We start from the raw sequence: 16,254 nt of genomic DNA on the forward strand, positions 1-16,254 counted from the left end.
GAATCAGGGGATGCCCTGCATTTGATGCTTGGGTTGTTAATCAGTTTTACTCAGGAGACCATATAGTGCCAGGGGCAGAACTGGGGCCTATTACTTGAAAAATATGCATTCTAATCTTTTGAATAATCTCCCTGACTCCTTTTACATATTATTGATTAAAGTTATTTAGTTTTTTTCTTATAAACTTCCATCAGTGCCTTGTATATTTTGGATATTAGCCCCTTATCTGATGGGTATAGAGTGAATAGTTTCTCCCACTCAGTGGGTGGCTCTCATTTCATTGGCATTATTACCTTTGAGGTGCAGAAGCCTCTCTGCTTAATATATTCCCATGTGTTTATCTCTGCTTCCACTTGTTTGGAGTGTTCAGTTTCCTCCTTGAAGATGCCTCTAGTCTCAATGTCATGGAGTGTTTTACATACGTGTTGTTCTATATGCCTTATGGCTTCAGGTCTGATATCAAGGTCTTTAGTACATTTGAATTTTACCTTCATACATGATGTGTTTGCTTTTTTGCAAGTAGCTAACCAGTTGTGCCAACACTACTTGTGAAAGAGGCTTTCCTTGCCCCATTTAGGATTTTTGCTCCTTTATTAAAAATTAGGTGATTGTATGTCTGGAGAAAATTCTCTGAGTACTCAAGCCTATTCCACTGATCTGAGGGTCTGGCTTTATTCCAAAACCATGCTGTTTTGATCATTATTGCTTTGTAATACAGTTTAAAATTGGGGAAAGTAATGCCTCCCATATTCCTTTACCCAATGATTGCTTTAGTTATTTGAGGGTGTTTATTGTCCCAAATGAATTTCAAAAGTGATTGATTTACTACTTCTTTGAAGAATGTCATGGGTATCATTAGAGGGATAGCATTAAATGTGTACAATGCTTTGGAGAGTATTGCCATTTTAATGATGTTAATCCTGCCATTCCATGAGCTTGGTATGTATTTCCATTTCTGCGTGTACTCTATTATTTCTTGGAGCAGGGATTTATAGTTTTCTTTGTATAGGTCCTTTATGTCTTTGGTCAAGTAGACTCCAAGATATTTGAGTTTGTGTGGAACTAATGTGAATGGGGTTGTTTTCTTAATGTTCATTTCTTCCCTATCATTATTGGTGTCTAAAAAGGCCATTGATTTTTGTGTGTTAATTATGTAGCCTGCCACCTTACTATATGAATCTATTGTTTCGAGAAGTTTTTTTTTAATTTTTTATTTTTAATTATGAGAACAAAGATGCAAAGAAAGAGGACAAGGTAAAGTTACAGTGGAAGGACAATCATCCATAAACAGAATTCTCAGAAATCCCCTTGCTGATATCTGAACTTTGAACTTTTAGCCAAAGAGCATTAAGAAAAATAAAACAGAACCCATGTACAATTACTTTGTCCCACAAGTCCCCAGATTGTAATAATATTTCTTAGCCACAGACAAAACAATCTAAAGCCATAAAACTTTTGTAACTCCTTAAACATTGAAGGCAAAGTACCTTTTTACATTTTTATGCACACGCATATTAGTTGAAGTTAACCTCAAAAGTTTAAGTGGGTTGTTTTTCTTAAGGATTAGAGTCAAAGGAGCACAGTAAAAACGGTGTTAGAGTGGCAATTATTGTTTGCATAGGCCCACCAAAATATGAGGGACATGGAAAGGAAAAGCCTTGGCCTAAATACAAGGAGACCCTACCCCTGAAGTTTCCTGGCATAAGACCAACTCTAGGCTCCAGGCAAACTAGTTTGTCCAATCCAAGTCATTGTCCATAGTGCCATTACTTTTATTTTTCACAGTCTCTGTTGTTGGTATCATGTTTCTGTTTTAAAGATCCTGGAATCTGCATATCCTACATTGCAGTCAGGATGGTGCAGAGTATCCTCTCATTTCACCTCATAATTAAAGGCAATGCAGAGAGCCCTGTCCTGTAAGCAGGTCATTGTTGTTGTCAAGTCTTCTTAGTGTTAAGGGAAGTCTCTTTTGAGCAGGTCGATGTCAGAGCAATGGTAGGGTCTTCCCTGGTAGAGGATTGCTTCCAGGTGTTGTTATAAAAAAAAACCTTGGATTTTTTGTAGATAGCTTCCCTGGTTCAGGGATGAATGGAGAATGCCCATTCTTCTGAGGCCTGTGCCAGGTCATTATATCAATGTTCAGGGCATAAGGTCTCATTGCACTACAAGATTTGTGTGTCCCAATATCTATTGTATGTATAGTATTTTCCCATTTTGATGTGCCTATGCAAACAAGGAACAATGCCATGTGGTGTTATAAGCGCATATAGGGGACATAAGCACAAGTTCTACAATCCCCATGACATGGTTCAATCATAAGCATTAAACTGAGGGACTCTTCCACCAAAATTTCTTATTGAACAGCTCACAAAGAGAAGACAAGATAAAAAGTGAGTAGAATCATCACGGTAAAAGAATATTTAGAAAGTGTTATAGCTGTTAAGAAAATACACATATAATATTCAAAATGCATATGTGTCCATTTTATATCTTTTGAAATAGTAGGGGGTTGTTAAATCCAATACATGAGTTTGATTAGGACTGTATAGTGCTGAAGTTAAAAAGGGTAAATGTGCAGTACTGAAGGTTGGGGGTGAGAGAGTTAAGGAGTAATAATGAGCTCTGTAGGGGTGTGCGAAAGGGCAGAATTTGTTGGGGCAAGAGGTCGGTCTTGGTGCCTAACAAGTTAAGAACTGAGGGTAAAAAGGGTTAATTAAGGGGAAGATAACGAATCCGGATTGGGAGATGAGGGAGTAGAAGGGGCTCTGGTGTGGGGGAGTGGAAATATATAACAGGGGCTATATACTATGTATAGAAGAATTGTTTATGGATTAGGCTTGGCAGTCAGAGAGGACCACTGTATAGGAAGTCACGTCTACATATACACTGATTTCAAGGACCTATTTGAATATTATTCTCCAAATCTAGGGAACTCCATATTTTTTTCCTAGAAAAAGTCGAGAATTAAGAATATTTTTGGGTGTTGTTAAAAAGAATATGTTGCATGGGCACATTTGAGCCCATGTGCTTTAGAAAATGAATACTAGTAAGAAAAGAAATCCTGGACAGGGAACAGTATGCATAGGGGAAGAATTTCTCTTCCCCACGCTCCCACCATGGCCAGATTTACCAGGTGTGGCCCTGAAGACCAGTCTGGCATGGGGGGAATCTCAGTCCCCTGGACTAAGTGGTCAGCCCAGGGGGCCTATGGCTAGTTGTCCTGCCCAGAGCCCCCAATATACCAGCTGAAGAGACACAGAAGAACTGGCATGTGGAGTCTTCTGGGTGCAGCCCCTGCCTCTGTAGTTTGTGTATGCATAGGAGAGGAATTTCTCTCTCCCACCCTCCCCCCAGGGCCTGATTTACCAGGCGTGGCCCTGAAGACAGGTCTGGCATGGGGGGGATCTCAGTCCCCTGAACTAGTGGTCAGCCCAGGGGGCCTATGGCTAGCTGTCCCGCCCAGAGCCCCCAAAATACCAGCTGAAGAGAAACAGAAGAACTGGAATGTGGAGTCTTCTGGGTGCAGCCCCTGCCTCTATAGTTTGTGTATGCATAGGAGAGGAATTTCTCTCCCCCACCATCCCCTCAGGGCCTGATTTACCAGGCTTGGCCCTGAAGCTCCGTCTGCAGTGGGGGAGGGGGTGTCTCAGTCTCCTGGACAGTCTCCTGGACCAGCACAGGGGGCCTATGGCTAACTGTCCTTCCCAGAGCCCCCAAAATACCAGCTGAAGAGACACAGAAGAACTGGCATGTGGAGTCTTCTCTTCATTTTTATTGATAACAAATTGCCTTGACCATTGCATTTAAGATGCAAGCCATAATTGGAATATTTTTATGATTTAAGACATATTTAATAAATAATTTTCTATGCCATAGAATGAGTATTACTATGGATCATGGTAAATGAGTTGCATTATCTTAAGAAACTAGTACCGTATTTTGGAGAAAATGGTATATACAGGTCAAAATAAAGATTACTACTTAAGTATAACCAGTCAAATAATAAAGGTTATGGCTTGGAGTTTGGAGGACTTTCTTTGCTATTTTGAAGCCATACCCAGCCATGCTCAGGGGTTACTCCTGGCTCTGCACAGAAATTGCTTTTGCAGGCTTGGAGGACCATGTGGGCTGCTGGGGGTTTAACCAGGGTATGTTCTGGGTCAGTGGCATGCAAGGCAAATGCCCTACCTTTGAGCTATCACTCCTGCCCTGTGTGGGACATTTTGGGCCTAGGGATGGGACTTAAAGAAAACTAAGTGGATCTTGCACCTTGACCTGAGTCAATTAGTCTGAGTCTAATTCTCTCATTTACTTAATATATCTCGTTTTTTTTAATCTGTGAAAAGCTGGGACAACAAGTTTCTAACTTTATGATATGGTTGAAAAGATTAAATAGGAATGACTTAATACAACCTTTATTAAAATAATAGTAGAGCCTAAAGTTAAAAGTAAATATGATGTATTATAGGAAAAACACATAAAGAATCTTTGATAATATATTTAGGAATAGTATATTGACTACAGTAAATGTCCTCTAAGAACTTCTGGCTTTGCTAAAAGAAAGAAAAAATCTAAAAACATAAGAAAAGAAGGAGAAAATGAAAAATGAAGAAAAGAAGAACTAAGAGAAAAGCAAAATGTAAATTCAGAAGAAGATGCTTTCAAAAGGGATGACTTTGTAGACTGAAAAAAATACCAAGGAAGTCAACAAAAATCACTGCAGGCCGACCAGGGTATAAATTACAAGTCAAGCCAGCCCCCACCAATGGGGCCTTCCTAATATAAACATATATTGAGAAAGCTAGAGAACCATGTTACATAATGGACACTCTAGAGGAGAGTTTCCCAGAAAGAAACAAATGCCTTGATAAGATTATCAAAGAAGTTCATGAACAGTTCCAGGCACTTTCTGTTTCACAATACCTTAGCAACAGACTTTTGGAGACAGTGATGGTGTTCGGATGAGAACAATAAAGCTAAATTTTCCAGGGGCAAACACAAGTGTTTTCCTGCGGGGTCCTGAAGCCCCCCCAGGGGGGACCCGGCCAGCAGGAATTAGCTGGGAAGGCTTCTCAGACAACCGCACTCCTATTTTGCTGAGTAGAAGAGCAACCACACCTGTAAAAAATCTGAGAGAGGTTAATAATAAAGACCTAAGGCAATATCTCACTGCTCAAAGGCAATTTTATTTGACTACAGCTCCTTCTTATATAGTGAAGGAGAAGGGGGCAGTACAAAGGTGATGTCAGTCATACTTTTGGCGCGAAGGCCCATACAAGGCAAGGATATATTTCAGGCTTTAAGGAACAAAGAAAGTGAAGCATTCTCTAAATAAGGAAGTGGGCAGTGGGCTAGGGGGGCTGGATGACCTTCAAGCTATGATGAACGTGCTGTTTCCATGGAAATTTCTAGTGTCCTTCTAGCTGTATTCCTAATTGCTTGACTATCAGGAGGTGGTGCAAGATGTGCTTGCCTCAGTGATCTTGAACAGACAATGTAGCATACACTTATTGATAACAGCCTAGTTCACTCCGGAATGTGGTCTTAAGGAGTGAGGCCTAGTTTCTGATAACGGTACCAGGCAGCTTTTGCTCTCCTCCGGGCTAGGGCTAATTATAACCTACAGCTGCACATTCCTTTCTCTTTAGCTCAAAAACTTACAGCAAGACTGCAAAATAGCTTTTAGGTGAAAAGCTGGAATATGGCAGAAAGAACAGCAAAATGGCCTCAAACAAGTCACAGTCCCCAACATCTCCCCCTTTCTCTTCTAATAAAAGAAGGAAAGTCGTGAACGGGTGGAAGAACCGTGTCTTAGGCTACAAGGTTTGACCAGGTTGGGCACGGCCAAAGCCGCATTTAAAAGGTGGCTACAAATGCCGTGGGTGTGCGCGGAGATTTGAATTATGCGTTGTAGCTTTTTAGGGCCGTGTCCTAACTGGGACCTTGCTAATCCCGTCGTAGGTATCTCCACAGCCGAGTGCACAAGTACCGGAGCGAGCTCCGTCTGTTAGCTATGCGCTCTATCTCCTGGAAACTTAGTGGCTGGAAAGGCGGCTTGGTGACTAAAGCCAAGTTTTCACAGGAGTCACGCGGGGTCAGACGCTGGTAGTGAACTTGAACAGAGGTTTTTGCCGTCTCATCTACCTGGTTTTTAACAAGGGCAGTAAGTTTGCGGAAAGCCCATGGGTCAAAGGAAAGGAGCAGCATGAGGCTAATAAGAGGGCCCAAAATAGTGGACAGTAATGTATGTATCCAAGGAGAAGAGAAAAACCAACCCTGTTACCAACCTTGTTCTTGGTCAAAACGTTTCTGGAACTCCTTCATACCGTTACCAATACGTAGAACACTATCCCTAACTAATCCAGTTTTGACTTTAAATACACAGCATAGTTCTTTAAGGGCTACACAGACTCCCCCCTCTTTCATAAGGGCGAGATCTAAACCACGACGATTTTGAAGCACAACATATGCAAGGGAACTAACAGTATCAGTGAGAAATTGTAAGCTATGTTTGATTTCATTAATGTTTCGTTTTACAGCCTGAGTGAGAATGCGAAAATTGGACTGAGTGGAAACAAGGGAGTAAATTTCTATGCCAGCACTAGTAGTGGCGCCAACAGCAAGGAGGACTGCAAGGGTGACAGTTGTAAAGGGCTCGCGACGTTGTTGAAAGACGGAAGGATAAGAGTAGGGGTTGAGGAGAGAAGCCAAGCCAACAGCGTTCATAATCTGGGTCTGTGAGGGCTAGAGCAGAGGCATTTATAAGATTTAAAATAACTTGAGAGGAGGAGGATGGGCCAGAAGGCAGAGTCCGTAGCTCACAACTTGCCCATCAGTGAGTTAATGACGCTGAGGCTGAACTTTCCAGAGAAGAAGTTTAGAGTCATTGGTGTAGATAGGAGATTTAAACGTTGTGATGCTTTCATAAAACGGCAAAACCGGTGAATAGCAGATCCAACAGTGTTCATAGCTGGTGTTAGAGAGTGCCTGGGCAGAGGCATTGACCATTTGCAGGATGAGGTTCGAGGTGGAAACCGACCAACAGGTTTGATGGTTATTCTAGGCATTAACAAAGCTAAAACATAACAATCATGATAAGCAAGAAACATTTTAGTAACAATATGGGGAGAAAATCCAGTGGAACAAACAAAATAAGTGGAGTTGGGGGCTTCAATGAAGATGGAAGAGTTGTTAACAATAATGGTTTGATTGCAAATGTTTGATTGTTGAACAGGCGGGCACATATATGGTTCGAGCAAGCAAAGTTCCACGACCGTGACTTGTTTACAATGGAGGTTGTTGGTGGCAATGGTGGGCATCCAAGGCAGCTAGGCAGAGTGTCTAATTCAGCATTGTCAAAGGTGGAGTTAGTTAGAAACAGGTTTGCAGGAATGGCGGCTAGCAGGAAGTTTATAAGAAAACAGCTTGGCAGGAGGCAAAATGGTTACTTTATATAAAAATTAAGAATTTACTTAGTAAACTGAATATAAAGGATTTTTTTTTAAAACTTCTATTTATTATGTTAAAGCTGGATGCTATTTTTGGCCATAAATACATATTCTATAGGCCTGAACTTACACATAGCAGGAAAGCCAGGTGACTGCAAAGTCCAGAAATTCTCCAGGGAAAAGTTATCCCCGATGGCCATTGAGAAATCTGGGGTTTGCCATCTCCCACACCTTCCGCCATGTTCTTAGAAGGACAAAGCTAGCTTAATACATAATTTTTAACACATGATTTTTAGTTGCAAGATGCCAGTCTGTGAACTGACCAGACTGAACCAGGTTGAAAAAATTAATTGAAATTTGAAAAATGGATAAGGCTTTAAAAATTGTATTATTATAAAATGTAGAGATAACAAATAAACAGACAAAACAAAACAACACTAAACACAACATTTTACATTTGTGGCCACTTTCATTCATCACAACAGACACATAAACAGACAAAAGGATTGATTTAAGACTTATTTATAAAAAATTGACAAGCGCTTTTAAATATTTAGCTAGCATGTTTGTGAGAAGAAAAAAAAATTTTGTAGAAAAACTTTTTTAGTTTTGAGAAGTACTTAATGTAGATGGAGTGGAACTTTGCTGAAAATAAATTTTAAGGTTTAGATTTAACACAAAACATTTTTAAAACAATTTTAATTTGAAGTTTAAAACATTAAGTAAAATGGTTAATGAGCACTGTAGAAGGAGTCTTCACTCTGAAGTATGAAATCATTTGCTGTAAATGAATAGGTTTTCTTTAAATTGGTTTTGCAGTAGAATAGTAAGACAGCTGCAATAAAGTGTTAAAATTTTTATGATTAAACACAATAGCATGAACTATGATTATTAAAGGTATAAAAACTGATTTTAAAAAACAAACAACTGTTTTTACTATGAAGACTTTATGTGAATAATTTGTAAAAAATATTATATACCAAATTAACTAAATGTTTAGATTATTATAAAATATAGTTAAAGACATTGGATACATTTACACACCTAGAACTTAAGACTAAAATTATGTTTAATACTAGTTAATTTGCTTATAAAGTTTAGTTACTTTTATATATTACTTATAAAATTATATATAATATATTTTTTCATTTATATTATTTTTTCACTGCGACACAAATATACAGATTTGTATAATGTGCTGATATTTTGAATGCACTTAAAATAATAGTTCTTTCAATGCAGAAATAAAGAACAACCATTGCTGTAGCACAAAGTTAAAACTAAGGGTACTATAAAGCACACCTAGGTGTTCACTGTGCATTAAATTAACTATATTGTTTAAAAAGGCTAACCATATTATTTTTCACATAATTTTGTAAATACTTTAAAAATTAAAATAAAACTTTTAATAGAAATATAAGACTTAAATTTAACACTTTTGTGTTCGTTTGGATTTTAAAACACAAAGAAGTTTTTCTTTTACTAATATTTTGTTATCTGTAAAGTGACAGAATTATGACCTTGCTGTAAAATTTTCTGAGAGGCATGAAAAAAAAGTTTATTGCCGTTATTTTCCTGTTGCTTTTTAATGTTTTAATAATTACTTTACACCACTTAATGCACTAAACCTAATAACACATATCTGACAAAGTGTAGGGCTAACAAGGTGAAGCAGAGTCTTTCACTGATAACTCGGGGAGGGGCCAGCACAGTTAACAGCAGGAAGGCTAGAGGCAAATTATTTACAGTCCGCAGGGTGTAATGATATAGAGAAAAAAAGCAATCTTTTAAGATTAATTACTAATTTATTGGAATTAGAGGGAATGGCAACCGAAGAGGGGAGTCTGGGTTGCAAAAGTACCATGGGGATCATGGTTTTATTAATTGATTTGAGAATATGCAAGAGATGCCACTTTTCAGATTTCTTATGAATAACAAAGATTGGGTATTTCAAGGTGAATTGGAAGGCTTAAAGTGGGAGTGGCAGGGCCTGAGCTGGCTGTTTCCCAAGGCTGGCAGGAAAGAGGCTGAAGGAGGCTGAGGGCTGGTTTGAGCAGAATGTACTGAGTAAAAGGTACATTAGGCTCAGAAGTTTTAACAGCAAAGTGTAGATATCGCAAGGTTTTATGGCTTAGCAGCTGATACTTTGTAATTATCCTGCTCACTGTGCCCTTAGAATTTTTTGTAGGCACTGCAGCAGTTTCTGTTTTATGGCACTCAGCCTCACTTTTATTAGTTTGTTCCTCTGAATTCTCAAGAGGGGGGGGCCTGGCCGTGGAATTCAGTGGGCAGAGGACAGACAACTATAGATTTAGGAGGGGGGGGGAAACGCCTGAAGGGCAGAAACCTGTGAATTAAGAGAAGCAGCCTGTTTTTGAAGGCTTAAGATTTGTTTAAGATTTTTAATTTGGCCAAGTAGTTTCATTTCTATAGCTTTAAGAGGGGGAGCGGTGAGAGGAGGGAATCTGCCATGGATAGGGACTGAGCGTCTTGGGCATTTAGAATTTTTCCCCTGGGGTGCGGGGGATCAGTGGGAGGCGTTTGAGAAGGTAGCTGCGGAGGCTGCTGAGCAGGCGGGGAGGGGGGGGGGAAGACTTTTTCCATGAGGGAGAAAGACAGGAAAGGTAGTAGCACTGGTTTTTGAGCTAAGAGCATTATCAAGTTTGTTAGAGAGGTGAGACACCATGGATGTAATTGTGGTGAGTTGGGAGCTTAAGTCAGAAAGGGGGGGGGGGAAGAAAGCAGCAACAGTTTGTTGCCGCGTGTGGGGGAGCTGCTGGAATATGAAAAGAGGCGAGGCCAGCTATAAGAGCTTAGAGATCAGGATTCCTGCCTATCTGCAAGGGCTTTGCAGCGGAAAAAAAAGTTAACTTCCCAAGAGACAAAGAGTTCAGCTTTTAGATTCTAAGCAGGAGAGCGTGTAAGGGGCTTGGGGGCCATAGGAGGTTACGGCTTGAAATGGCTCTTTGAGGCTTTTCCAATTAAAGGCTTTGTATTGTTGCAATTGCTGGCTAAGGAGGGGAGGGTGGTGAGGGGAGTAAAGGTTTTGGTGGAACAGGGACGGAGCTGAGGCTAGGGAAGTGAAGGGCTGTTTAGGATTTTACACAGAGGGCGCAGCGGCAGAAGTGAAGATGAAGGGTCAGAAGAGGAAGGAAACTGAGAGACAGAGTCAGAGCGAGAGGGAGCCTGGGAACACTAGATTTCTGGCAAACATCATGAACAAACATTAAAAAATTACAAATATCTTTTTTGGTAACCTCTATATGTCTGGCTTTCAACTCAGACTGTATATATTTAATGAATTTAAGTTCAGTACTCAACGAAACACCCATGGAAGTGAAGCCAACGGGCGAAGCCCCAAGAGCCAATCAGGGGCGGTGATCAGAACGACTGAAAAAACTGCAGTTTAAATTTTTGATTAAGGCTAACTCGTTTCAACGCTTACCCGGATGGGGTATTCCTGCGATTTATGAAACAGCTCCGGACTCGCCGACCCGTAGTCGTTCGGGGTGTGGCGGTGGTCTTCGAGCCCAGCGTTGGGCGCCAAAATGCGGGGTCCTGAAGCCCCCCCAGGGGGGACCCGGCCAGCAGGAATTAGCTGGGAAGGCTTCTCAGACAACCGCACTCCTATTTTGCTGAGTAGAAGAGCAACCACACCTGTAAAAAATCTGAGAGAGGTTAATAATAAAGACCTAAGGCAATATCTCACTGCTCAAAGGCAATTTTATTTGACTACAGCTCCTTCTTATATAGTGAAGGAGAAGGGGGCAGTACAAAGGTGATGTCAGTCATACTTTTGGCGCGAAGGCCCATACAAGGCAAGGATATATTTCAGGCTTTAAGGAACAAAGAAAGTGAAGCATTCTCTAAATAAGGAAGTGGGCAGTGGGCTAGGGGGGCTGGATGACCTTCAAGCTATGATGAACGTGCTGTTTCCATGGAAATTTCTAGTGTCCTTCTAGCTGCATTCCTAATTGCTTGACTATCAGGAGGTGGTGCAAGATGTGCTTGCCTCAGTGATCTTGAACAGACAATGTAGCATACACTTATTGATAACAGCCTAGTTCACTCCGGAATGTGGTCTTAAGGAGTGAGGCCTAGTTTCTGATAACGGTACCAGGCAGCTTTTGCTCTCCTCCGGGCTAGGGCTAATTATAACCTACAGCTGCACATTCCTTTCTCTTTAGCTCAAAAACTTACAGCAAGACTGCAAAATAGCTTTTAGGTGAAAAGCTGGAATATGGCAGAAAGAACAGCAAAATGGCCTCAAACAAGTCACAGTCCCCAACATTTTCCCATTCTAAGGTTGCCTGCAACTCTGTATGAGGTATGTAATTTATTCCACTCATTATAGAGACTACATTTTCCCATACTGAGAGTTGCCTACATCTGGGCTTGGGATGTGTACATGGCTCTTTAATCTCTGGATAAGCCCCCATTTTATCATACGCATGTAACACTCTTTCTGTTCTCTCATATTTCCCAAATAAACTTACATTACTTCACTGGTTTTGTTTTTTGAAATTATTTTTGGCAAGAGTAAGCTATGAACCTGCACTGAGGTTCATTGAGATGGACTCTTCCTACAAAAAGCAAATTCCTCATTTGTAGCCTGAGTTCCATGGGTTCCCAGGAATTCTGGTGTTAACGATTCATACCTACTCTGTGAACACCAATGAAACTTAGGCACAGTCTACAGTGCTGCATCTTGACAGCCTTGTAGAACTAATAACAAGCAACTATTTATACTGCAGCTGCTCATATCAGACTTTGTTCATCCTGGCTTGTCCAAACATTTCTCTTGGGGAGCATCATAACGGCAAAGTGATAGATTTTCTTTTTGAGGTGATTACCTCTTGTCTTCCCACTTCCCTTGTCATCTACATTGAAAATATAATTAAAAGCTTAACATTTTTGATCAGAAAAAATTACCAGTGTTGAGGGACATGGAAAGCAAAAGCCTTGACCTAAATACAAGGATACCCTACCCCTGAAGTTTCCTGGCATAAGACCAACTCTAGGCTTCAGGCAAACTAGTTTGTCCAATCCAAGTCATTGTCCATAGTGCCATTACTTTTATTTTTCACACAGTCTCTGTTGTTGGTATCATGTTTCTATATTAAAGATCCTGGAATCTGCATATCCTTCATTGCAGTCAGCATGGTGCAGAGTGTCCTCTCGTTTCACCTCACAATTAAAGGGCAATGCAGAGAGCCCTGTCCTGTAAGCAGGTCATTGTTGTTGTCAAGTCTTCTTAGTGTTAAGGGAAGACTCTTTTGAGCAGGTCGATGTCAGAGCAGTGGTAAGGTCTTCCCTGGTAGAGAATTGCTTCAGGTGTTGTTATCAAAAACCTTGGATGTTTCTTAGATAGCTTCCCTGGTTCAGGGGTGAATGGAGGATGCTCATTCTTCTGAGACCTGTGCCTGGTCATTATATCAATGTTCAGGGTGTAAGGTTCCATGCACTACCAGATTTGTGTGTTCCAATATCTATTAGATAAGAACTTATTTGTATATATAGTATTTTCCCATTTTGATGTGCCTATGAAAACAAAGAACAATGCCATGTGGCGTTATCGGCGCATATGAAGGCCGTAAGAACAAGTCCAACAATCCCCATGACATGGTTCAATCATAAGCATTAAACTGAGGGACCAAAATTCCTTATTGAACAGCTCACAAAGAGAAGAAAAGATAAAAAAATGGGTAGAATCGTCACTGTAAAAGAATACTTAGTAAGAGTTATAGTTGTCAAAGAAAATACACATAAAATATTCAAAATACATATGTGTTCATTTATGTCTTTTGAAATAGTTGGGGGTTGTTAAATTCAATACACGACTTTGGTCTGTGATTAGGGCTGTGCAGTACTGAAGTTTTTAAAAAGAGAGTTGGATAGGGGTGAGAGAGTTAAGGAGTAATAATGAGCTTTGTAGGGGTGTGGAAAGGGCAGAATCTGTTGTGGCAGGAGGTCGGTCTTGGTGCCTAACAAGTTAAGAACTGAGGGTAAAGAGTGTTAATTAAGGGGAAGATAATGAATCCAGATTGTGAGATGAGGGAGTACAAGGGCCTCTGGTGTGGGGGGAAGGGCTATATACATTGTATAGATGAATTGTTTATGGATTAGGCTTGGCAGTCAGAGAAGGCCACTGTATAGGAAGTCATGTCTACATATACACTGGTTTTAGAGACCTATTTGAATGTTATCCTCCAAATCTAGGGCATTCCATTTTTTTTAGAAACAATCAAAAATTAAGAACATATTTGGGTGAAGTTAAAAAGTATATATGTGTGCACATGCACTTTAAAAAATGAATACTAGTAAGAAAAGAACCCCTGAATGGGGGTCCAGTATGCATATGACAGGAGTTTGTTCCTGGCATGTGAAGTCTTCTGAGTGCAGCCCCTGCCTCTGTAGTATGTGTATGCATAGGGGAGGGGTTTCTCTCCCTCCCCCTCCCCCCAGGGCCTGATTTACCAGGCCTGGCCCTGAAGACCAGTCTGACGTGGGGGGGATCTCAGTTTCCTGGACTAAGATCAGCCCAGGGGGCCTATGGCTAGCTGTCCTGCCCAGAGCCCCCAACATACCAGTGGAAGACACCCAGAAGTCCTGGCATGTGGAGTCTTCTAAGTGCAGCCCCTGCCTCTGTAGTAGTTTGTGTATGCATAGGAGAGGAATTTCTCTCCCCCACCCTCCCCCCAGGGCCTGATTTACCAGGCGTGGCCCTGAAGACCAGTCTGGCATGGGGGGAATCTCAATCCCCTGGACTAAGTGGTCTGCTCAGGGGGCCTATGGCTAGCTGTCCTGCCCAGACCCCCCAACATACCAGCAGAAGACACCCAGAAGTTCTGGCATGTGGAGTCTTCTGAATGCAGTCCCTGCCTCTGTTGTTTCTAGAAGTTTTTTGGTAGTTTTTAGGGTTTTCTAAGTAGAGTATCATGTCATCTGCAAACAGTGAGAGCTTGACTTCTTCCTTTCTTATCTGGATTCCCCTAATATCTAATTCTATCAACAAATGGGGAGAAGAAATGAACAGACACTTTGTCAAAGAAGAAATACAAATGGCCAAAAGGCACATGAAAAAATGCTCCACATCACTAATTATCAGGGAGATGCAAATTAAAACAACTATGAGGTACACACCACTGAAATTTGCGCACATCACAAAAAATGATAACAAGCAGTGCTGCTGGAGATGTGGAAAGAAAGGAACTCTTATTCACTGCTATTCGGAATGCCATTTAATCCAACCTTTATGGAACCCAATATGGAGATTCCTTCAAAAATTGGAAATTGAGCTCCCATATGATTCAGCTATACCACTCCTCCTAGGAACACAAAAATACAATACAAAAATTCCTTTCTCACACCTATATTCATTGCAGCGCTAGTTACAATAGCCAGACTCTAGAAATAATCAAGATGGCCTTCAACAAATGAATGGCTAAAGAAACAGTGGAACATATACAAAATGGAGTATTATGCAGCCATCAGAAGAGATGAAGTCATGAAATTTTCCTATACATGGATGTACATAAAATCTATTATGCTGAGGAAATAAGCCAGAGGGAGATAAATAGATGCAGAATAGTCTCACTCATATATGGGTTTTAAGAAAAATAAAAGATATTTTTGCAATAATTCTCAGAGACAAAGTAGAGGAGGGCTGGAAGGTCCAGCTCATGACATGAAGCTCACCACAAAGAGTGATGAGTGCAGTTAGAGAAATAACTACCTTGAGAACTATCATAACAAACTGAATGAATAAGGGAAATAAAGGCTGTCTAGAGTACAGGCAGGGGTGGGGTGGGGAGGAGTGAGATTCAGGACATTAGTAGAGAGAATATTGCACTGGTGAAGGGGAGTGTTCTTTATATGACTGAAACCCGACTACCATCATATTTGTAATGAAGATGTTTAAATAAAGATATTAATAAAAATAAGTGCAAAGAAAATAAAAGCTCTCTAAAGATATGGACTATATATTTCAATGTGAAAAAAATAAAGTCAGTCAGTTTCCTTTATTTGGCCAAATATTTTTTCTGCTGGTATATTTTAAACAAAGGAATATTAGGCAGAGATGCATAAAATTGCATTTTGAAATAGAGACAGGAAATTGAAAAACTGTATGTCTGTTTGAATAAGTTCTAGTGGCTTTAAAATGATATATTTGCCAAAGTAAATCATCACAATTTACATTAATAAGTTTGAAAAAGTTTGATATGTCTTCTGGTATAATGTATCCTGTATTTAGAGAGCCATTTCAAAATAAGCAATGGCAACACAGTGATTTTAAAATTAAAGAAATAAATCATGAATTTTTAAACTTAAAAATATATGATTCTAGTTGTTGAGAGTAAATGGCATAAGTATAATTTCTCAAAAAAACTTCTATGTACTATTCAATGTTTATTAAAATATAATAAGAGAGTGCCCATTTATAGGTTACTAGAGACATCTTATTTTTTTAATTTTTTTTTTTTTTTTTGGTTTTTGGGCCACACCCGTTTGACGCTCAGGGGTTACTCCTGGCTATGAGCTCAGAAATCGCCCCTGGCTTGGGGAGACCATATGGGATGCCGGGGGATCGAACCGCGGTCCGTCCTACGCTAGCGCTTGTAAGGCAGACACCTTACCTCTAGCGCCACCTTCCCGGCCCCTATTTTTTTAATTTTTGTTTGGGACTATACCTAATGGTTCTTAGGTCTTACTCCTGGTTCTGCACTTAAGATTCACTCTTTAAATTTTTTTTCTAATTTTTATTGTAACACCATGATTTACCAAGTTTTTCAAAATACAATCATTT

The 16,254-nt window shown here is 40.2% G+C and overlaps 1 non-coding gene across 1 annotated transcript; it reads right to left on the reverse strand.

The window, feature by feature from the left end:
• Positions 1 to 8,639: 8,639 nt before the first annotated feature.
• LOC126002492 (small nucleolar RNA SNORA22) lies at positions 8,640 to 8,769 on the reverse strand. The gene has a single exon (XR_007493187.1). It is a non-coding gene; the product is annotated as a small nucleolar RNA SNORA22 (small nucleolar RNA).
• Positions 8,770 to 16,254: the final 7,485 nt, after the last annotated feature.

This window comes from Suncus etruscus, chromosome 2 (assembly GCF_024139225.1).
Source record: "Suncus etruscus isolate mSunEtr1 chromosome 2, mSunEtr1.pri.cur, whole genome shotgun sequence".
Classification (NCBI taxonomy): Eukaryota; Metazoa; Chordata; class Mammalia; order Eulipotyphla; family Soricidae; genus Suncus; species Suncus etruscus.